The 24637-nt window shown below is 41.3% G+C and overlaps 1 protein-coding gene across 2 annotated transcripts in view; it reads left to right on the top strand.

Moving 5' to 3' along the window:
- The window catches only part of LOC116550806 (SH3 domain-binding glutamic acid-rich protein), a 65771-nt gene extending 62424 nt beyond the window's left edge, over positions 1-3347 (top strand). For both annotated transcript variants that reach the window (XM_032276859.1, XM_032276858.1), the window contains one exon: positions 2931-3347. The gene's annotated coding sequence lies outside the window, so the exon portion shown is untranslated. The remainder of the gene's footprint in view (positions 1-2930) is intronic.
- Positions 3348-24637: the final 21290 nt, after the last annotated feature.

Below are 24637 nucleotides of genomic sequence, written 5' to 3'. Positions count from 1 at the left end.
AGTTAATCAGCATTTAATACACAGCCAGTTAATCACAATCCTTAATCATCGTTCTATAACCTCAACCCCTCCAGTGAACACGTGTACAACTATAGGGGGTGACTACTGATGTTTCAGAATGATGGCAATAAATTATAACCTTAAAAATCACAAAGTTGGTGTTGATTCATGAAAGAAAGTTATTGCTGCCACAGGTTTAGTCATAAGTGCTTGATATTCCATTTCTGTTTCTATTAACCAGAACCCTCCTCCAGAAACATTGGGGAACATGGTTAAGTCCCTTTAGGCATCTTTGACAAGTAAACTTTTGCTGTCTTGTGGTTTTAAACTTCCATTGATGATGGAAAATAATTATGTAATTCTTACTAGTTTGTTAAGTGCCACATATTAATTGACATGTATTAAGTATTAAAAAGACAATAGACTCTAATAATGAATATTGAGGACATGGATGAATGCTTAAATATTGTGAGCCATACAGATAGGACAGTATGTGTGAAAATCCCTAAAGACATTAAGTGCATTAGCCGGGCACGGTGGCTCACACCTGTGGTCCCAGCACTGGGGAGGCTGAGGCATGAAAATCACTTGAACCTGAGAGGTGGAGGTTTCAGTGAGCCAAGATCGCGCCTCTGCACTCCAGCCTGGGTGACAGAGTAAGACTCTGTCTCCAAAAAAAAAAAGACATTAAGTGCTATAAAAATACCTGGTTTTACCTGACATTTGGCAAATACCTATGTGCATGTTATATTATGAATATGATTGGCCTTGAAACGGAATTTGAGGCAGCAGTGTACTCTCTAGGGCAGCAAAGCTCATGGTTCTGCTCTGGGGCTATAAGGGGTTTTTAAAAAATTTAAATTAAGAAAAATTTTGTCTTTTTACCTCCCATATTATGCCTCCCCTGAAAAATTAAGACAGATTTTTCAACTGTTACTCTCAAGAGATTATGATAGAATATGCACTCATTATTCTCTAAATGAGTGACACTTATCAAACCAGTAAGAATTACATAATGATTTTCCATTGTCAGTAGCAGTTTAAAATTATAAGGCAGCAAAAGCTTACTTGTCAAAGATACCTAAAATGACTTCAGCATGTTCCCCAGGCAGGTCTCCAGTTAAGGTCTGTGATAAAAATTGGTGCCTGTACAAAGAAGGGTGGATAGAAGGGCTTATTTGGAGAAGGAAGAAGAAATCTTTGGTGCTCTTTAAAAATTGGCAGACAAATAGCAATGCACTTTGCACCGAAGGCCAATTTGAATAGGAGGGACGTTCCTTCTTAATAGGCTTATAAATAAAAAGCTAATGTAAAAAAATCACTTCATATATTTTTAAGGCATCTTGGAGCTGGTGAGAGTGGCCATCACAGTTTGTTATTGGGCCATAAAGATTTTGTCATTCATTTGCTTGAATGACAGAGTGAATGTGGCTCATGATTAGCTGTCTCCCCAGGGAGTTTCTTTCATGCTGTGGACCCACAGACTTCTACTTTAAGGCCCTCTGCTTGTCACTTGGTTACAATTCCATTTCTAAGGAGTGGGTTGGGACTCATTTTTGAAAAAAAGAAAACTGGCAAGCTTCAGATATTCTACCTGAAGAATGGTAGGAAATGAACAGATGCTGATATTTATCCTCATACCAGAAACAAAACAAAACAAAGCAAAGCCCACAGTAACAGACTCGTCGGTCCTGTTTAAATCCATGTCTGTTTACTCATGTGGAAAGTTCTTTAAAAATTGTGCAGTTTTAAGTTATAAAGAAATATTGAATGTGAAATGGCACAGCCAAGAGAGAATCTTTAATGTAGACAGATGGCTTCTTTACAGGCCGTTTCCAAAAACGAAAGAAAAAAAGGCAAGTTATAGCTGTGGCTAGCACATTCTGCCTGTTCCTCTGATGGGCTCTAGTTTGGAATCCAGTCCCTAATAGTCTGTCGTGAGGTCAGAATGCCTGACAGTGAAAGGAGTAAACCAGGCAGCAGCCTAAATTCCAGCCCCTGACTCCTGAAGAGAGTAACCTTTAAAATGTGGCAGGATGCTGCAGTCAGGTATTGTGCAAACCATTTGGCTGCCAAAAAACAAACCCATCTCATAGCTCATAGATTATCCCCGCATTTTATTTGAAAAGGTGATTTTAGACAGAGCATGGCAATGAATGGAACTATGAAAGAATTCTCATTTCCGGTAGTTGGAGAATTGGAGTCAGAATCTTTTTTTTTTTTTTTGAGGTAGGGTCTCACTCTGTCACCCAGGCTAGAGTGCAGTGGTGAGATCATGGCTCACTGAAGCTTCGACCTCTCTGGTCTCAGGTGATCTTCCCTCCTCAGCCTTTTGAGTAGCTGGGATTACAGACACACAGTGCTATGCCTGGCTAATTTTTGTATTTTTTGTAGAGATGGGGTTTCACCATGCTGCCCAGGCTGGTTTAGGCTCAAGTGATCTGCCCACCTTGGCCTCCCAAAGTGTTGAAATCACAGGTGTGAGCTGCCACATCTGATCTATAATCTAAATTGATGTTTGAGTCCCAGGGCAAATAATGTCCAATATGAGACTGGATTCTACCTCTCGAAGGGTTGCCACTTATTACCTTCCTCTGGTGTAGCCATGAACCATTTAGAGCTCCCCCTCTAGGCCTAAGCTGTAAATTCAGCCTATTTTCTGTGAAAGCACAGTGGGAAATTATAATTGGAGATGTTGACTTCCTTATGGTATTTGATGTGTGTTTGTGCAGAGAAAAGATATAAACCCGGCTCTGTTTAAATTGAGACAAATTTCCTTTTCTCCTTTCAGTGGGGAGCAAATGATGACTAGTGGTTTGTAGAATAAAAGGCAACACTTTCCTTTATTGTATGTTAGGTGATAAAGATTGTGGTAAACATCCTGTGTCTTTCTTTAACACTCTTGCCCTAATATTTGCCTTTTCTTTTAGAAAATGGAAGCTATGAAGCAACATTTCAAATATCTCTCCACAAACCAAACTCAACGGAGTACTTTGGCTTGAAGCTAGCACACCTGTGGTTCCCCGAGGACTTGTACTACCTGACCTAGTTAGATGTACATGGATGTATCTCCTGAATCCTGTGAAATTAAATGTGAAGACAGTTCATGCATACCTTCGACATTCTTGGCTTGTGAAGATTTTTTTTTCTTTTTTGCTATGCATGGCTAGACCATCTTATTAATAATACTCTGAAAAAAAATGATTTCACATCACATGGAAGTTCTCTTTGTGATGCAACAAGAGTATTTCTTCAAGTGTGCCTCATGCTACTTATCTCAGAAACAGGTTTTAAAATGAAGCGCTTTCCAGAGAACCGTCATATAAATAAAGATTAATAGAAAAATATCTTGTTCCAAGGTGCATCATTTCATTATTTATAGTCTGTGGCTACATATGCCTGAACTCCGCCTGTCTGTTGCTAAGTCTAAATCTTCAGCAACACTTTTCTGTCTGCGTTGGGATGTATGCCTTTTATTGCACTGATTATTTGGTCCATGTTTTCAAATTGCTTTGATTGTCTCGTCACATCGTATTTTTTATTACACGCTGTGCACATCATCTTTGAAGCCTTATCTCACTGTAACTCTATCATCCACTTGTGTGGGGATGATGGCAAGGAGGGATGATGGTAAGAACAGAAATTAGCAACCCAATGCCCTTTACGTGTTTCTGAGCTGAAGGGAGTGGCTGCTTCTATTTCTCCTGCTGTTGATTGATTTGTAGCCATGGCTGCGAAGCCGGGTCCTGTAATTTTCCTTCCTATTGGCCAGGAGTGTGTGTTCACCTGCAGCTGATTCAGTGCCAATGACTTGTACACCAGGTAAGTTTGATAGCGTTTCTCTGCTTACCTGCCCCGTCTCAGTTTACAGTAGATATTTTTTTTCCTTGTAAGATTTTGTTGATAAAACCCCCACCCCGCCAACTCCCTGCCTATGTGTGAGTCCTTGTGTTTTTGCAGCAAACATTGCTTCTGTATCATCAGAAGGGCTGTCTCCTTGCTGTGTTGTTTTCCTGTTTCATGTTAATTATGGCAATTCAACTTGGAGCAGCATAAACTTTCCCCTCTTGAGTCCACCTCTTAATTTTGCAGCCGAGTCTGTTGGTGTCATTTCAGGATGCATTCTACAGTCGCAGAAGTCTTGTGGCTGTCATGAACTCTGGGAAACGGCTCTTTTCTTGTTACCCTAGTAGCAAAAAGAGGCATTTTGAATAGAATTAGGTTATTTTGTTTTCTATCATTGAAGTAGTCTACATTAAAAACATTTCTCCCTTTGCTTAAGATAAGGTAAAAGGCCATAGTAAAATGGAAATTTATATAGTTGAAAATTTATTTCTACTTTTAATTTCATTGCATTAAATTATGTCCTATCTAAAAAACTGGCATAATTTTTACAACAACCTTCTACACAAATAGGCCTTAACCTTCTTGTTGCTCAGGGCTGACTTTTCTCTCTTTCATGATAGAATAAGATGGAGAAACATTTAGCTAGGTGCCAATTTTTCTCCTATTTCTCTCTCTCTGTCTCTTTTTTGAAATGGAGTATTGTTCTGTTGCCCAGGCTGGAGTGCAGTGGCACAATCTCGGCTCACTGCAACCCCCCCTCCCAGGTTCCAGTGACTCTCCTGCCTCACCCTCCTGAGTAGCTATGATTACAGGCACGTGCCACCACTCCCAGCTAATTTTTGTATATTTAGTAGAGACGGGGTTTCCCCATATTGGCCTGTCTGGTCTGGAGCTCCCGTCCTCAAGAGATCCACCCACCTTACTATTTCTCATATTTTAAAAATGAAAATAAATATCTATGCTGACAATAAGCAAAGATAAAAATCCAGACCACTTATTTAAATTGAATTAATTTTTTCTTACATTGTTTTCCTGTAGTCAGATACATTAACATCTTAGGAGAGTATTTTTATTTGCTCCCGTTTCATTTTCTTTAAAGTATCATTGAAATGCGAAAATCACTTAGATCAAGAGTACTCTGTGCATGCTGTCAATTCTCCTCTAGTTTTGGCTTCAGCTGTCCCTCCAACCTTTCATGGTTAGTAATCCAGTGGCAAAGTGAGGAGAATCCCAGATATGGACTGTACAGCTAAAAAAGCCTGAGTGCTTTTCAATATGGGAGCTTCTAGAAACTAAGCAGCATTGTGAATCTGTAACAAAGAATAACTCAAAAGAAAACCCCAAGTGAACAAGCAAAAATCATTTTGGGAAAATCCAGAAGAGACCAGAGAAATGGAATAATTGCACGATGATCTGAAGCGACTGAAGTTCAGAGAGCTTGGTTTAGTAGTATAAGGGGGGCCTGAACACGCAAAAGAACTTTCTTTTTTTAATTAGAAAAGCAACTACACAAAAATTTGAGTGTATTTTTTTTCCAGCCACTGAACAATACACTCTCCCTTCCCTCCCCTCCCAGGATCCCTCTTGTTTCTTTGGACTGAAATCTTTCTTTGGTTTGTGGTTGTCTTTGAGTTCTTAGTTTTCTCAATGAAATGTGAAAGGTATAGGAAGAGAATGAACTGTATTGCCTGCAAAGATTCTTGAAAAATATTTACAATTTTTTTTTTTTTTGAGTCAGGATCTTGCTCTGTTGCCCAGGCGGGAGTGCAGTGGTGCTCTCATTGCAACCTCTGCCTCCCAGGTTCAAGTGATTCCCCTGCCTCAGCCACCTGAATAGCTGGGGTTATAGGTGTGTGCTACCGTGCTCGGCTAATTTTTGTATTTTTAGTAGAGAGGGGGTTTCGCTATGTTGGCCAGGCTGGTCTCAAACTCCTGACCTCAGGTGATCGGCCCACCTCAGCCTCCCAAAGTAGTGGGATTATAGACGTGAGCCACCATGCCCAGTCTACAAATGTTTTCTTTCAAAACTTGTTTACCTGGGCCAGGTGTGGTGACTCATGCCTGTAATCCCAGCACTTTGGAAGGCCGAGGTGGAAGCCAGGAGTTCAAGACCAACCCGGGCAACATAGCAAGACCCCGTCTCTACAAAAAATACAAAAATTAGCCTGGCATGGTGGTGTGCACCTGTAGTTCCGGCTACTCGGGAGGCTGAAGTGGGAGGATTGCTTGAGCCCAGCACTCCAGCCCAGCCCATTGATCATGTCACTGCACTCCAGCCTGAGTAACAGAGCAAGACTCTTTCTCAAAAAGAAACAAAACAAAATAAAAAACCCCACCTCCTTTTAACTGTCATACCTGTGCAAGCACAGCAAGTGGGTGTGTAGTGGCCTAGTACATTGTAATAATAGAGAATGGCCACTAGGTGGTGATAAAAGACAAGCTTCTTGATATGGGGTCGCTGGCCCCCCCCCCCCAGGTCCCCCGGCTATGCTGAGTCAGGGTATTGCTAGTTGACATCAGAAGGTGGGAAGAGATATTTGTCAACCAGATGGAGGAAAACAGATAAAAACCCTGCTTATCAATTGGTGAATTAATTAGTGTATCATTTATAAAGCTTTTATCAAAGATAACTTTATTTTGGGCAAAATGTTATGCATTTATTGTTTGAATGCACATCCTTGCATTATACGAAAGGAGCCTAAAGTCAGTCAACAACTGATTGCATATTGACAATTTTGATAAAGATACAGAATCTTCTCTTAGCCTCTAAGGGAGTTCTATCTTTTATTTTTTATTATTTTTATTTTTTTCTTTATATATATATTTGAAGACGGGGTTTCACCATGTTGGTCAGGCTGGTCTTGAACTCCCGACTTCAGGTCATCCACCCACCTTGGCCTCCAAAGTGCTTGGATTACAGGCGTGAGCCACCACGCCCGGCCCGCCCGGGTGTTTTATCTTATCAAAGAAGTGAAAACAGAACCTGATTATTGAAGGGGCTGATTATCCTTTTCTGTTGCAAGACTTTTAGTCTGAATAGAACATATATCCAAATATTTGGAAATATATTTATGATCCTAACAAAGGCATTCCTTTCACAGTTGTCTCGGTACTTGGCCTCTTCACTACTTTGTTTTGGAAGGACTTTCTTGGAAGTAGGAAAACTGAGTTGGGAAATATTTAAAATGTGTCAGTGCATCTGGCTGTTTTCCAAACCAGAAGTCCAGAGATTGTTCAAAGATGCAGAAACGTACTCAGGTATGGAAAATTCCAGTTGGGGAGGGGCTCAGAGGGGCAGGTGTGAGTAGCATAGAGAGGGTGTGGGGTGGGGGCTTAACTTGGGGGTCCTGGTTCCAGTCCAGCATTCTGTAGACTTAGCATCCAGATCTTGTCGGGGGAGGTGAGTGAAACCTTCTCCCAGGCAGACTCCCCAGAATCAAGCTCACAGTCTAGGATTACTATCAGTGTGCGGGCTTTCGTATTTTTATTCACTAACACTGAGTGCCTGCTTTGAAACAGGTACTGTGTTAAAGGCTTCATGTGTTGTGACAGTAACCCGATGAGGTGGATACCATCTTTATTTGGCAATGAGGAAACTGAGGCATGGGGACATTCAGTTCAGTACTTTGGCAATGGCTGAACTGGAGCTGAGATATACCTGTGTCCCACTCCAAAGCCACAAACAGCCTCCCCAGCAAGCCCTTTCCTCTTGTTCCTGGACCACAGTATGGTTCCCCCACAGTGCCTGGCTGGCCATGGGCAGTGTGCGCTTTGACCCCGGAGCACCTCTCCCCTCGGCTTTGGTCTTTAGACTCCATGCCGTTCAGGCCCTGGAGCAAGATGCCTTGCACTTCTCACTTATGATCCACGTATTTTGTTTTCTGAGTTGCACCATCACAGGCCAATTCCATTCTCTTCATCTTCCAGTTCTTTGGGGTGCTAGCTGTGGCTGCCACCACCAGCACCAGTTACAGAGGGAATTGGGCCACTGTCAACCCACAAGGCTCTAGAGATTGGTCAGTGGCCTCATATCTGAAGTTTCAGGTTGCAGAGAGAAAAAAACGAAAACTGGCACCTGCCTTTTCCAGTGTGGTTGTCCTTGGGTATATCTTGCCCGCTGATGCTGAAGGACACACCAAGAACTCGTTTGGTTCTGAGCCATCAGCTGCTATGCAGTGATGTGCCAGGGTTGCAACCAGCCCCGCAAGGTACTTTTGGCAGAGAGAACAACTCCTTCTGCCTCTTAGTGGAGGATGACTTAATGAGTACATCTTAATCCCATAACATGAATTTTAATTTGTTTTGTAACAGGTCAGATTTCTCTGTAGTCCCTGATTTTTAAAAAATTAATTTTAATAGTAAATTAGAATTTTTGTGGATACAAAATTTATGTATTTATGGGTTATATGAGATATTTTGATACAGGCATGCATTTTGTTTCTTTGGGAAAGTCTTTATTTCTCCTTCATGTTTGAAGGATATTTTCACTGGATATATTATTCTAGGGTAAGTATTTTTCCTTCGGCACTTAAACTATGCCATGTCACTTTCTCCTGACCTGTAAGGTTTCCACTGAAAAGTCTGTTGTCAGACATAGTGGAGCTCCATTCTATGCTATTTGTTTCTTTTATCTTGCTGCTTTTAGGATCTTTATCCTTGACCTTCAGGAATTTGACTATAAATGCCTTGAGATAGTCTTCTTTGGGTTAAATCTGCTTGGTGTTCTATGATTGTCTTGTACTTGGATATTGGTATCTTTCTCTAGGTTTGGGAAACTCTGTTGTTTTCTCTTTGAATAAACTTTCTATCCCTACCTTTTCCCCTCCCTCCTCTTTGAGGCTAATAACTCTTAGATTTACCCCTTTAGGCTACCTTCTAGATCCTGTCGGATTGCTTCATTGTTTTTTTATTCTTTTTTCTTCTCTGTGTATTTTCTTTCTTTTGATGCACTTTTTATTTCAAAAATTTTTTGGGTACAGGTGGTTTTTGGTTACATAGATAAGTTATTTAGTGGCGATTTCTGAGATTCTAGTGCACCTGTCACCCAAGCAGTGTATACAGTACCTAATATGTAGTCTTTTATCCCTCAACCCCCTCCTAAACATCCCCCAATCCCTTAAATTTCGTTATATCACTGTTATTTGTGTCCTCACAGCTTAGCTCTTACTTATAAGTGAGAGCACATAACATTTGGTTTTCCATTCCCAAGTTACTTCACTTAATGGCCTTCCAGCTCCATCCAAGTTTGCTGCAAATAACGTTACTTCGCTCCTTTTTATGGATGAGTAGTATTCCATGGTTGTATATACACCACATTTTCTTTATCCACTTGTTGGTTGATGGGCACTTAGGTTGGTTCCATATCTTTGCAATTGTGAATTGTGCTGTTATAAACATGCATGTGCATGTGTCCCTTTCATACATTGAGTCCCTTTTCTTTGGGTAGATACCCAGCAGTGGGATTGCTGGGTCAAATGGTAGTTCTATTTGTGTAGCCTGGAGATTCTTTTAAGAATCTCCATTCAGTTTTCCATAGTGGTTGCACTAATTTACATTCCTACCAGCAGTGTAAAAGTGTTTCCTTTTCACCATATCTATACCAACATCTATTGTTTTTTTTACCTAGTAATTATGGCCCTTTTTGCAGGAGTAATGAAGTATTTCTTGTGGTTTTAACCTGCATTTCTCTGCATCAGTGATGTTGAGAATTTTTTTTTTGTATGTTTGTTGGCTGTTTGTCTGTTTTCTTTTGAGAAATGTCTGTTCGTGTCCTTGCCCACTTTTTGATGGGGTTATTCATTTTTTCTTGGTGGTTTGCTTGAGTGCCTTGTAGATTCTAGATACTAGTCCTTTGTCAGATGCGTAGTTTGCAATATTTTCTCCCACTCTTTGGGTTGTCTGTGTAGTCTGCCGATTATTTCTTTTGTGGTGTAGAAGCTTTTTAGTTTAAATTTTCTTCTAGAATTTTTATGATGTCAGGTCTTAGATTTAAGTCAACCCATCTTGAGTTGATTTTTGTATCATGTGAAAGATGAGGATCCAGTTTCATTCTTTTACATGTGGCAAACCAGCACCTTTTATTGAATAGGTTGTCCTTTCCCCAATTTATGTTTTCGTATGTTTTGTCAAAGATCAGTTGGCTATAAGAATTTGGCTTGGTTTATGTGCCTATTTTTATTTTTATTTTTTTTATTTTTTATTTTTTGAGACGGAGTTTCGCTCTTGTTACCCAGGCTGGAGTGCAATGGCGCGATCTTGGCTCACCGCAACCTCTGCCTCCTGGGTTCAGGCAATTCTCTTGCCTCAGCCTCCTGAGTAGCTGGGATTACAGGCACGCGCCACCATGCCCAGCTAATGTTTTGTATTTTTAGTAGAGACAGGGTTTCACCATGTTGACCAGGATGGTCTCGATCTCTTGACCTCGTGATCCACCTGCCTCGGCCTCCCAAAGTGCTGGGATTACAGGCGTGAGCCACCGCACCCGACCCCTTATGTGCCTATTTTTATACCAGTACCAGTACCATGCTGTTTTATTAACTATAGCCTTGTAGTATAATTTGAGGTCAGCTAATGTGATGCCTCCAGATTTGTTCGTTTTGCCTAATATTGCTTTGGCTGTGTGGTCTCCTGTTTAGTTTCATATACATTTTAGGATTGCTTTTTTGTCTAGTTCTGTGAAGAATGATGATAGTGTTTTGATGGGAATTGCATTGAATCTGTAGACTGCTTTGGGCAACATGGTCATTTTCACTATACTGACTTTTTCCCGTCAATGAGCATGGGATATGAGCATGGGATGTATTTTCATTTGTTTGTGTTATCTATGCTTTCATTCAGCAGTGTTTTGTAGTATTCCTTGTAGAGATATTTCACCTCCATGGTTAAGTATAGTTCTAGGATTTTTTTTTTTTTGCAGCTATTGTAAAAGGGATTGAGTTCTTAATTTGGTTATCAGCTTGGCCATTGGTGTGTAGCAGTGCTACTGACTTATGTACATTAATTTTGTAACCTGAGGCTTCATTGAATTTGTTGATCAGATCAAGGAGCTTTTTGGTTGAGTCTTTAGGGTTTTCTAGGTATATGATCATATCAGTGAACAGTGACAATTTGACATCCTCTTTCCAATTTGAATGTCCTTTATTTCTTTCTCTTACCTGATTGCACTGACTAGGACTTCCAGTACTGTGTTGAATAGAAGTGGTGAATGTGGGCATCCTTGTCTTATTCTGGTTCTCAGGGAAAATGCTTTCAACTTTTCCTCATTCAGTATAATGTTGACTGTGGGTTTGTCATATATGGCTTTTATTACTTTGAGGTAAGTCCCTCTATTCCTCTTTTGTGGAGGGTTTTTATCAGAAAGGGATGCTGGATTTTATTAAATGCTTTTTCTTCCTCTGTGGAGATGGTCATATGGTTTCTGTTTTTAATTCCATTTATGTGATGTATCACATTTATTGACTTGTGTATGTTAAACCATCCCTGCATCCCTGGGCTGAAACCTACTTGATAATGATGTATTATATTTTTGTTGTGCTGTTGGATTTGGTTGGCTAGAATCTTGTTGAGGATTTTTATATCTATGCTCATCAGGGATATTGGTCTGTAGTTTCTTTATTTGTTATGTTCTTTCCTGATTTTGGCATTAGGGTGATACTGGCTTCATAGTATGATTTAGGGAGGATTCTCTCTTTCTCTATCTTTTGGAATAGTTCAGTAGGATTGGTACCAGTTCTTTGAATGTCTAGTAGAATTCAGCTGTGATTCCTTCTGGTCCTGGACTTTTTTGTTATTGGCAATTTTTAAAAATTACTGATTTAATCTTGTTGCTTGTTATCGGTCTGTTCACGATTTTTGTTTCTTCCTGATTTAATCTTGGAGGGTTATTTGTTTCCAGGAATTTATCAACTTTCTCTAGATTTTCTAGTTTGTGCTTGTAAAGGTTTTTATAATAATCTTAAGTGATCTTTTGTATTTCTGTGGTATCAGTTGTAATATCCCAGTTTCATTTCTAATTAAGCTTATTTGGATCTTCTCTGTTCATTTCTAGGTTAATCTTGCTAATGGTCTATCAATTTTATCTTTTCAAAGAACCAGCTTTTTGTTTCATTCATTGTTTGTAATTTTTTGGTTTTAATTTTATTTAGTTCTGCTCTGATCTTTGTTATTTCTTTTCTTCTGCTGGGTTTGATTTTAGTTTGTTCTTATTTACCTAGTTCCTGAAGGTGTGACATTAGGTTGCCAATTAGTGATCTTTCAGATTTTTTTGATGTAGGCATTTAATGCTATGAACTTTCCTCTTAGCACTGCTTTTGTTGTATCCCAGAGGTTTTGATCAATTTTGTCACTATTATCATTCATTACAAAGAATTTTTAAATTTCCATCTTGATTTCATTAATCTCCAAAGTATTCAAGAGCAGATTATTTAATTTCCATGTATTTGTATAGTTTTGAATACATGGAAATGATTTCCAGTTTTATTCTACTGGAGTCAGAGAAGATACTTGATATTATTTGTATTTTCTTAATTGTATTAAGATAGTTTTATGGCCTATCATAGGGTCTATGTTGGAGAATGTTCCACATGCCGAGGAGAAAAATTTATATTCTGCAGTTTTTGGGAAGAATGCTGCATAAATATCTGTTAGCTTCATTTATTTTAAGATATAGTTGAAGTCCACTGTTTCTTTGTTGACTTCTTTCTTGATAACTGTCTAGCACTGTCAGTGGAGTACTGAAGTCCCCCACTATTATTATGTTGCTTTCTATCTTATTTCTCAGGCCTAGTAGTAACTGTTTCATAAATCTGGGAGCTCCAGTGTTAGGTGCATGTAAAATTAGGATTGTAATATCATCTTGTTGGATTAATTCTTTTATCATTATATAATGTTCTTCCTTTTTTTTTTTAAACCGTTGTTGCTTTAAAGTTTATTTTGTCTGATACAAGAAAAGCTACTCCTGCTTGCTTTTTGTTTCCATTTGTGTGGCATATCTTTTTTCCACCCCTTTACCTTGAGTTATGTGAGCCCTTACGTGTTAGGTGACTCTCTTGAAGACAGCAGATATTTGGTTGGTGTTTTACATTTTTTAAATCCATTCTTCCATTCTGTGTCTTTTAAACACAGCATTTAGGCCATTTACACTCAATGTTAATGTTGAGATGTGAGATACTTTTCTATTCATCATATTAGTTGTTACTAGATAATTAGTTTTATTTCACTGTGTTATTGTTTTGTAAGTCTTATGAGGTTTATGCTTTAAGAAGGTTCTATTTTGGTATGTGTCAAGTTTTGTTTCAAGATTTAGAACATCTTTTAACATTTATTGTAGTGCTGGCTTGGTAGTGGCAAATACCCTCATTATTTGTCTGAAGAATACTATATCAGTCCCTCATTTATGGAGCTTAGTTTTGCTGGATACAAATTTCTTAGCAGAGAATTACTTTGTTTAGGGAGGCTGAAGATAGGACCTCCATTCCTTCTGGCTTGAAAGGTTTCTGCTGAGAAATCTGCTGTTAGTCTGACAGGTTTTTCTTTATAGGTTACCTGATGCTTTTATCTCACAGCTGTTAAAATTCTTTCCTTCATATTGACTTTAGATAGCCTGATGACCATGTACGTAGCTTGGTGATGATCTGTTTGCAATGGATTTACCAGGAGTTCTTTGAGCTTCTTGTATGTGGATATCTAGATCTCTAGCGAGGCCAGGGAAGATTTCCTCAATTATTCCCTCAAATAAGCTTCCAAAACTTTTAGAAGTTTTTCTTCTCCCTCAGTGTGCCGCAGCACACTGAGAGGCCACGGAGAGCTCCAGAGCATTTCTGCTTCCAGAACCTCTGAGGCAGGCCTTCATAATCAACCAACCCCAGACTGGTTATGACCAAGCCAACTGGAGAAAAGGAGGAGGGAAGTCAGCAGCTTGCTGGGTCCAAGGGACCCAGAAGACCTGGAGGAATGGCTCGACCCCACATTATGCCTGTCTACATGAGGCAGGGTCTGTAGGAAGTCAGGGGAAGGACAGAGAATGTGATAAAGAAGAAAACTTGGGGCTGGGTGCAGCGGCTCACTCTTGTAATCCCAGGACTTTGGGAGGCCAAGGTGGGAGGATTACTTGAGGTCAGGAGTTTGAGACCAGCCTGGCCAACACGGTGAAACCCCATCTCCACTAAAAATACAAAAACTAGCTGGGTGTGGTGGTGGGAGCACGTAATCTCAGCTACTTGGAAGACTGAGGCAGGAAGATAGCTTGAACTCAGAAGGCAGGGGCTTGAGTTTGAACTCAGAAGGCAGGGGTCTGAGTTGAGATTGTGCCACTGCACTCCAGCCTGAGCGACAGAGAGAGAGACTCGGTCCCAAATAAATAAATGAATAAAGAAGAAGGCAGCTTAGGAAGAAGAGTTCAGAATGTTGGGTCCTGCCAAGTGGCTGAACAGCTATCTGCTTTGAAAGCTGCAACCAGCCAAGGAAATTAGGGTGGCAGGTGTCTGATGGTGATGGGGGAAAATTATTTCAAGATCTGTATTGTTCATTCAAGGAGAACATGTGTCGAATTCTCAAAACAAAGAGAAATTCCAGTTATTGCCTAGAACTCGCCCCCTCCCACCCCTGTAGCCCTCTGACCCAGAGCCTGAGTTGTGTGGAAATTTCCATTCCATTAAATGACAGACATTTACCTAAAATGCCACAGTATTCCCCCAATCATGCACCAAATTTGAAATTCACAAGTGACCCGGAGAAGGGTAGCTCCTTGGCCTCTTCTCCTAAAGTTTTAGGCCTCTTTGCCTAAGTTTGGGAGACCCCCGCAAAACCCAAAGCTTGCAGCTTCTCCCTGGTGCAAAGCTGGGAGGGTCTAGTGTGTTCCTGACTCCAAAATGTTCAGACCTTGCTGCCTCTGAAGCTCAGAAGCACACGGCATTCCCTTCTGGTGACCACAAACAGAGGTGAAATGCCTGCAATATGAAAGGTCACAGGTCCCTCGGCCCAGCAGGCAACAGTGCTTTCTCAAGGACTTTCTTGTCCATAAATCAGGCACTGATGTCAAAAACAGGCTGAAGTCAGCCCTGTGTGGGTGTCTATGGCCATGCATCTTCCAGGCAGTAGACGGAAGCTTGAGAGCAGAGGAGAGATACCAGGAGGTTGACAATGGAGGGAATGAGCCCAGGTCCTGCAAAGAGAATGATGTCTTCAAGGTCAGGTGCCACAAAACCAGTGCCCCTATCCTATCCAGCTGAGCCAAGGCATCTCAGGAAAGTCAGAAACTTACCAGCACTTTCAGTTCTGTGAAACTGGGTGAAGTGGCCCCTTGGAAGGTTGATAGTGGTGGGGAGAGGGACACAGTAGTCCCGCTATCCCTGACTAATAAGAACGGAGGGCTCTTGTCACCAGACTTTACAGGCTATGGTGTTCCCCAGAGGGCAAGAGCAGAGTGCCAGCAAGTAGAGGGGTCTTTGAGTGAAGTGGGTGCAAAAGAACCCCCCCAAGGTGAGCCCCGGCAAGTGAGGGCTGTGAGAATCCTGGGCATTGAATGGTGGTGGCATTTCTCCTGCCAGTACCCTGAAGGTGGGGGCAGAACCAGTCTCTCTGAGGTGAGTGTTTGCAGCCCAGAGGTCCCCAGGGAAGAGTTACTGTCCAGCTCAGCACTGGCTGATGGCCCCACGGTGTCCACTGGTACCTTTTATGGCAGGAGAAAGTGTGGCTGGACTGAAAGCCCTCTCTTGGTAGGGGAAAGGGACAGTGCCAGGTGGGCGTCCCAGGCTTCTGAGCACTCCGACCTCACTTAGCGTTGTCATCAATGAAGCCTCCAGCCTTGAGTCTCAGCCCAACCCCTGGGACTCCAGGTCCTTAAAGGATGTGGGTGCAAAACTGCCATTCAGATTCACTTTGTTCTGTTTCACAGAGAGGACCACAAATGTGTCAGACTCAGAAAAGAGCCTCAGAAGGACTTTCAAAGTGATCGAAAGTTCACAAGAGATGCTGGCTTCCCCCCAGCCAGGAGAGCAGAACGGACTACCTGATGAGAATGGAAGATGTGTGTTGAGTGTCCTGAGCTTCAGGAGTGTTGACTCCCTGGAGGAGGTAAAGGGAATGAAGGCTTGGAGGGGCCAGGTCCAGCTTCCAGGGGGCTCTGTGTCTCTGAGAAGCAGGGACGATAGGGCCAGAGAGTCACTCTCTTTCTCCAAGGATGGCCTCTCATGGGAAGAAAATGAGCATCTGGTGTCCAGAGTCATATGTCCCTAGTGGAGAGGAGAGATTGTGATATGTGATGAGATGCCGGTGACGCTTGCATGCGTTTGCTGATTGAGTATTCTCTTTTTTGTTGTTTTCTTTTCCTTTTTTCTTTCTTCACTGCTCATCTGCTGGGGTATTCTCTGATTCAGTCTATGTAGGATCTGGAAACTGCTGGTTTTTAGTGTACTGATAACATTCTTTACCACCGTCACTAGGAAACTTGCCATCTACACGTAATTGTTTTGTGGAGATAAAGCAATAGTCCGTTGAAACCATCTTTTTTTTTAAAAAAATTAAATTTAATTAATGAATTTTTTTTTGAGATAGGATCTTGGTCTCTTGTCCAGGCTGGAGTGCAGTAGTGTGATTTTGGCTCACTGCAACCTCTGCCTCCCAGCAGAGTTATTCTCTTGCCCAGCCTCCTGAGTAGCTGGGATTACAGGCATGTGCCACTATGCCCAGCTAATTTTTATATTTTTAGTAGAGATGAAGTTTTACCAGGTTGGCTAGGCTGGTCTCAAACTCCTGGCTTCATGTGATCTGCCTGCCTTGGCCTCCCAAAGTGCTGGGATTACAGGTGTGAACCACTACAAGCCCTTTTTAAAAATTTTAAAATAAATACGATGAGGTCTCACTATGTTGCTCAGGCTGGTCTTGAACACCTGAGCTCTAGAAATCCACTCACTTCAGTCTCCCAAAGTGCTAGGAGTATAGGCACGAGCCACCGTGCTGGCCAAAATCATGTTTTTATAGCATGAAGTTTCAATGCCTATAATTAAGAAGGAGTTTTCACAGAAACTCTCCTTCATGGAGGATTTGGCCAAACTGGTAAATAGTTTGGTGTTGCTGTGGTTCTTTGTGAAAATTAGACATGGAAGATCGAGCAAATGGTTTTAAAGGACTGTGAATGCCATATCTTCTCCTTCGTGACTCCGTGGCCTGTGGTCCATGCTTAGCCTTTGCAGACGTCATCAAGTTAAGAGGAGCTGACACTGGAATAGGGTGGGCGCTAATCAATGACTGGTGACCTTCTAACTAGAGGAAATACCAGGCAAAGACAGAGACACTCAGGGAGAACGCCCTGTGAGGACACAGGCAGAGATCAGAGTGATGAGGCTGCAAAACACGGAGTGGGAAGGATTGGCAGCTGCCAGCAGAAGTCAGGAAGAGGCAACGAATAAGCAGAGCCTTGGAGGGGGCGTGGCCTTGCTGACTCCTTTGATTTCAGACTTCTGGCCTCTAGAACTGCCAGAGAGTAAATTTCTTTTGTCTTAAGCCATCCATCTGTGATGCTTTGTTAGGAAATCCCAGGACACACATGTTTGGCTTCTGTGATTCTTTTCTTTCCTACCTCTCTCTCCATTGCATTTCTGCCTTGCCTTTTCACACTTTAAATAGAAAAATTTCTGAAGGACCAGTCCATGGCTTTCTATTCTTCTCCATTGATTCTGTCTTCTTTGGCAGTTTCTTTCATTTTCATGGTTTTGCTATAAATCCTGATGATTCTCAGGTCCTGTGTTAGCTAGGCTATTGTTTGCAAAGTTTGGGGACTCCCTCAATCCACCTTTGAAAACGGATGCTTACCCCTGCACATCATTTAGACTGGCTGCTATCGGAAAACCAGAAAATAACAAGTGTTGGTGAGGATGTGGAGAACTGTTAGTGAGAATGTTAAATGGTGCAGCTGCTATGGAGAGTGGTAAGGGGGTTCCTCAAAAAATTAAAAATAGAATTATCATATGATCTAGTAATTCCACTTCTGGGTATATGCCCAAAAGAATGGAAAGCAGGGTCTTGAAGAGGCATTTGTACACCCATGTTCTTAGCAACCTTATTTACAGTAGCTAAAAGGTGGAACCAACACAGATGTCCATCAGTGGAGGAACTCATCAACACAATGTGGAATGCCCATACGGTAGACTGTTATTCAGGCATTCAAAAGAAAGGAAATTCTGTCACATGCTACAACATGAATGCACCTTGAGAATATGCTGAGTGAAATAAGTTGGTTACAACAGGATAAGTACTGTGTGACAGGTGGAATCATACAGTGTGATGCATGAGTCATCAGAGAGAGACAGCGAATGGAATGGTGGTTGCAAGGGGCCATTATAGTTAATGTTTATAGAGTCTTAGTTTTGCAAGATGAAGAGAGTTCTGGAGATACGATAATAAAGACCAAACGAGGCTGAGAAGACCCACTTGTGTGTGGGTGCTGGGGGTAGTTTTCAGGGCATAGGCTGAGATAGCACCCCAAAATGTACTGACTACACCCATAATTCAAAGCACCACTAGATGGCTTCATTTGGGTGTCCTACAGGTACTTCAAGCTCAAGAAGTCAAATATTTATTTATTTATTTATTTATTACTATACTTTAAGTTCTGGGGTACATGTGCAGAATGTGCAGGTTTGTTACATAGGTATACACGTGCCATGGTGGTTTGCTGCATCCATCACCCTGTCATCTACATTGGGTATTTCTCCTAATGTTATCTCTCTCCTAGCTCCCCATCCCCTGTCAGGCCCCAGTGTGTGATGTTCCTCTCCCTATGTCCATGTGTTCTCATTGTTCAACACCTACTTATGAGTGAGAACATTTCTGTGTTAGTTTGCTGAGAATGATGGTCTCCAGCTTCATCCATGTCCCTGAAAAGGACATGAACTCATCCTTTTTTATGGCTGCATAGTATTCCATGGTGTATAGGTGCCACATTTTCTTTATACAGTCTATCATTGATGAGCATTTGGGTTGGTTCCAAGTCTTTGCTATTGTGAACAGTGCTGCAATAACCATGCATGTGCATATGTCTTTATAATAGAACGATTTATAATCCTTTGGGTATATACCCAGTAATAAGATTGCTGGGTCAAATGGTATTTCTGATTCTAGATCCTTGAGGATCTTCCACAGATCCTCAAGGATCTGTGGTCTTCCACAGTGTCGAATTTAATTTACACTCCCACCAACTGTGTAAAAGTGTTCTGATTTCTCCACATCCTCTCCAGCATCTGTTGTCTCCTGATTTTTTAAGCCAGTTAGAATGGTGATCATTAAGAAGTCAAAGATTGAACGTATCTTAATTCCACAGCTATTTTCCTCTTGGTGCCAATATCTAATCTTTCAGCCGTTTCAGCCATTGTGCTGTCATAAAAACTTTTTTCTTGTTACCAAAGCAATACATGTTCATAATTTTTAAAGAAGATATAGATAAGTAAAAAATAAACATAAAATCATTTATAATCTCTGTGCCCAGAAATAGCCATTAATATCATTGTAATGTATTTTGCCATTATTTTTCTACACAATTATCAGAACTTCATGTACACGCAGCGTGTTCTTATCCATGCTATGCAAATCTTTGCTTATTCTAGGCAGAATATCCTTTCCTATGTCCACATGCCTGAATCTTACTTGTAGGTTAAGACCCAGCTTGACGTCACGTCTGTCATTAAGCTTTCCTAATTATTTCCACCAGAAAGTATTTACTACTCCATATTTGACCTCTCAGAGCAATTTTTTTTTTTTTTTTTTGGTTGGTGTTTTACTCTATCACCCAGGCTGGAGTGTAGTGGTGCAATCTCGGCTCACTGCAACCTCCACCTTCCAGGTTCAAGCAACTCTCATGCCTCAGCCTTCGGAGTAGCTGGAACTACAGGTGCCTGCCACTATGCCCGGCTAATTTTTTTTTTTTTTTTTTTTGAGACGGAGTTTCACTCATGTTACCCAGGCTGGAGTGCAATGGCGCGATCTCGGCTCACCGCAACCTCCGCGTCCTGGGTTCAGGCAATTCTCCTGCCTCAGCCTCCTGAGTAGCTGGGATTACAGGCACGCGCCACCATGCCCAGGTAATTTTTTGTATTTTTAGTAGAGACGGGGTTTCACCATGTTAGCCAGGATGGTCTCGATCTCCTGACCTAGTCATCCGCCCACCTTGGCCTCCCAAAGTGCTGGGATTACAGGCGTGACGCCCGGCTGACCTCTCAGAGCTTTTTAACTAACCTTTCTCATGATATGATTATTTTCGTGTAAGTCAGTGCTCTCCTTCAATCCAGTAGTTTAAAATTTTTTAAAGCCATAGGATTCTGTTCAAATGGGTCCCTACCATAAAAAATCAGATGGAAAGAGAGCTGCTCTGACTGTAGTTACAGAGACCTCGAACCCGAAGGGGACTAAATGCGGAGCTCAGGTTGAAAGCCCTGTGCTAGATTGTAGGACTTTTAGGAATTTTATTGAGGTTGAATTCATACAGCAATATGCACCCTTTTCGAGTGTACAGTTTGATGAATTCTGACAAGTGTGTATAACCAACGCCCCTGTCAAGACACAGATCATTCCTCTCACGCTGTAAAGCTCTCTTACAGCCTGTGCAGCCAGTCCCTCCCTTCCACGTGACCCCAGGCAGCTCCCGCTGTTTTCTGACATTATGGATTAGATTTTCCTTTCCCAGAACTGTGTAGAAATCCGTACAACAGCGATTTCCTCTTTTTGTGCCTGACTTCTCTCCCTCTGCGTGTGTTTGAGACTCACCTGTGTTGTTGTTAATATCAGTAGTTTGTTCCTTCTTTTAAATCTATTTTTGTTATTTATTTACTTAAAAATTTTTTAAAATTTATATTAAAAATTTTATTTTAATTAATTAATTAAAATGTTAAATTTAAATTTCAGTTTTTATTTGTATTTTGGAACATATACCTCACAGATAAGGGGGACGATTGTATGACAAAAAACCATTGTTTTTGGTTTTGATTCTGATCTTTCTGATTCCTATATATACTTTAAGCACAAACAATTTGGTTAAAGTCTATTTCCGAGTTTCTGTGGTGTAGAAAAGGAAAATTTTAGTTTCCCTCTAGTCTTTGCAGTTATTGGTTGGGATGGACTCCTGTAACAAAAGACAGATTAATAAGAGAAAGGCAAATGGAAGCTTATTAACAAACATGCCTCATCTGTATGTGATAGATACCCAGAGAGATGAGTCAGTATCAAAGAGGAGGCTTTGAATCCAGGCTTAAATATTTAATACCATCTTCAGCTGTCACAAAGAAAGAAGGATGTTGCTGGCAGGTGTGGGGAAGTAACCAGGGAAAGCAGAGTCAACAAGGGTAAGGTTTGTTATGCAGATCTGAGTCATCCTTGAATTTCTGGTACAAAGAGGGAGGCACCCTCATAAAAGGAGGGCTCCTTTACAGAGGCAAATTTCCCTTACAAAAGGGTAACTGCTACTGTGTTTTCAGGGCTTCCTCTGGGCCTCAGAATCATCGCAGAGGTTAAAGGCACTTCTTACATGGTGGCGGCAAGAGAAAAATGAGGAAGAAGCAATAATGGAAACCCTTGATAAACCCATCAGATCTCATGAGACTTACTCACCATCACAAGAATAGGACAAGAAAGACTGGCCCCCATGATTCAATTACCTTCCCCTGGGTCCCTCCCACAAAACATGGGAATTCTGGGAGATCCAACTCAAGTTGAGATTTGGGTGGGGACACAGCCAAACTATATTATTCCAGAAGACCATGGTTCCTTCAAATCTCACGTCCTCACGTTTCAGTTTTTCAAAATAATCCTTATGCCCAAAAGGCATATTTTGGGGAGGCATATTGTGGTCTCCCAGAGTCATATTTTGGGGAGGCATATTGTGGTCTTCCAGAGTCATATTTTGGGGAGGCATACTGTGGTCTTCTGCACTGGTCATGCCAAAGCACTGGCAACCATTATAGTGTAGCAGCTATGAGCATGGATTTTAGGGTCTGACAAGCTTCAGTTTTGATTTCTGGTTGCATTACTTCATAGCATGCTGATCTTGGATAAGTTACTGCCAGTCATACAACTTCTCTAATGCCTCAGTTTTCCCATCTGTAAAATGAATATGATAGTATCTACTTGATAATTGTTAGAGATTGTTAGCAGCAGTGAATCCTTATGGGTCTGCAGCAACCTCAGTTCTTGCTTCCTCAGAAGAAAGAATTTGACAGAGGGGCGTAAGGCAGAGTGAGAGACCAAGGCAAGTCTTAGAGTAAGAGTGAAAGTTCATGAAAAAGTTTTAGGGCAAGAATGAAAAGAAGTAAAGTACACCTGGAAAGGGCCAAGTGGGAGACTTGAGAGAGACAAGTGCACTGTTTGACTTTTGACTTGGGGTTTCACATGATGGCTTGTTTCTGAGGTCTTGCTTGTCTTCATCCCTGATTCTTCCCTTGGGGTGGACTGTCTGCATGCTCTGTGACCTGCCAGCACTTGGGAGGGGCTATGTGTGCGGTATTTACTGGAGTTGTGCGCACGCTCACGTGAGGCATTCTTCTCGCACCAGTCAAATGTTCTAGAGGAAGGTCATATGCCAGTTAAGTTCTGCCATTTTGCCTCCTAGTGCGCATGCTTGAGCCCACTTGTTCAGCTCCCGAGATCTTTTCCAGAAGCTGCTGATCACCAGTTTCAGGTTTTTTCTTTCTATTGGGAGACTGCCTTTTCCTGGCACCAGCTGTGACCAATTAGTATTTTAGAGCTTAAGGACTGCCTGGCTGTTAACTCATGGTTGCCTGACATTGCCGGTGTGGCAGGACCCTCTCCTGCCCTGCTCATGTCTGCCTGATTACCTGCTGCAACAGGATTACGGCAGGGATGGTTGTGAAGACCTTGCCCCAAGTACTCCCTGCATGCTGGCTGCTGTTACACATTTCAGGGAAGTTTTTATAGATTCATTCAATGCTGAGTTTTACTTTCTTCAGATATTGGAAGCTGTAACTGATAATTCCAAAAGAGCTTCTTCTGTTGCTTTAAAGTGACTTTATTTTGCATGAGTTGATTTCAGCTCCATGCTTGTCTTCTTTTTTTGATTGGAGAACTTCCTTCCCAAAGGAGTGATTGATTTTAAATAATAGAAAAAACAAGTTGTGAAGTTGAAAAAACAAACGTAAGGCTTGAGTTTTGAACCTAGGGTCTCAACTTCCTTTGCCTATACAGTAGAAAGGACGGAGATGACCACTATGTACCTTGCATATAAAATCAGTTGAACAGAAAGAAGTGCAGCTTTTCTGGGCAGAAGAAACAGCAAGCATCTTGGGGCTTGTATTAGTTCGTTTTAATGCTGCTGATAAAGACACAACCCAAACTGGGAACAAAAAAATGTTTAACCGGACTTCCAGTTCCACATGGCTGTAGAGGCCACAAGGCCTCAGAATCATGGTGGGAGACAAAAAGCACTTCTTAGATGATGGTGGCAAGAGAAAAATGAGGAAGAATCAAAAACAGAAACCCCTGATAAACCCATCAGATCTCATTAGACTTATTCACTATCATAAGAATAGCACAAGAAAGACTGGCCTGCATGATTCAATTCCCTCCCCTAGGTCCCTCCCACAACAGGTGGGAATTCTGGGAGGCACAATTCAAGTTGAGATTTGGGTGGGAACACAGCCAAACCATATCATTCCAGAAGATCATGACCCTTCCAAATCTCATATCCTCACATTTCAAAACCAATCATGCCTTCCCAGCAGTCCCCTAAAGTCTTAACTCATTTTAGTATTAACCCAACAGTCCATAGTCTAAAGTTTCATCTGAGACAAGACAAATCACTTCCACCTATGAGCCTGTAAAATCAAAAGCAAGCTAGTTACTTCCTGGATATGATGGGGATACAGACATTGAGTAAATACAGCCATTCCAAATGGGAGAAATTGGCCAAAACAGAGGGGGCCTATGTAAATCCAAAATCCAGCTGGGCAGTCAAATTTAAAAAAATTTTTTTTTTTTTTTTTGGTATTAGCAACTTTTATTCAACTGGCAGCGTACAGCAGCAGCAGAGGCACTGCTTCCTGCAGAACAGGCCCACCCCATAGGCAGTGTGCCAAGAATAGGTGCTCAGAGGCAGTGCTGCAGTCATATTTATACCCACTGTTAATTATGTGCAAACTAAGGGGCAGATTGTGCAGAGATTTCTAGAAAAAGGATGGTAATGCCTGGGTTGTTGGGTTGTTGCCATGGAAAGGAGTGGTAACTTCCGGTAGTTGCCATGGCAACAGGGTAAACTGACATGACACACTGGTGGGTATGTCTTATGGAAAGGTGCTCCCACCGCCTCCTTGTTTTGGTTAGTCCTCAATTTGGTCCGGTGACTGGGCCCTGCTTCTGAAGTTGATTGAGTCCTGCCTCCTGAGTCGTGTCCTGTCTCCACCCTCAGTAAGACTTCTCAAAGTTTACTCTCTTAAAACATTTTGATATTTGAATCGTACAAATGTATAACTCTTAAAACAAAATCCAACAAATAAAGTCTCTAAAGAAAAATATATTACTTTTTATAATTCTAAGAGTAACACCTACTTATAGAACATTTTAAAAGAACAGGGATAAAAACAATCGTTCATATCCCCTTTCTAGAAATAATCACTGTAAACATTCTGGCATATTTCCTTTCAATCTCCTATGCAGCTCTCCATAAATATTTGTGTCTATACTTACAAAGTTGAGATCACACTTCAATACACTTTTGTATTTTGCAGTTAACACTTGAGATAATTTTACAAGCATTTTACTATGTCATTTAAAACTCTTGATAATAATCATCTTA

Source organism: Sapajus apella, unplaced genomic scaffold, assembly GCF_009761245.1.
Source record: "Sapajus apella isolate SASKATOON/1434 unplaced genomic scaffold, GSC_monkey_1.0 scaffold8, whole genome shotgun sequence".
Taxonomy (NCBI): domain Eukaryota; kingdom Metazoa; phylum Chordata; class Mammalia; order Primates; family Cebidae; genus Sapajus; species Sapajus apella.
The sequence above is the reverse complement of the archived record's forward strand: the minus strand, read 5'-3'. Positions and strand labels throughout refer to the sequence as shown.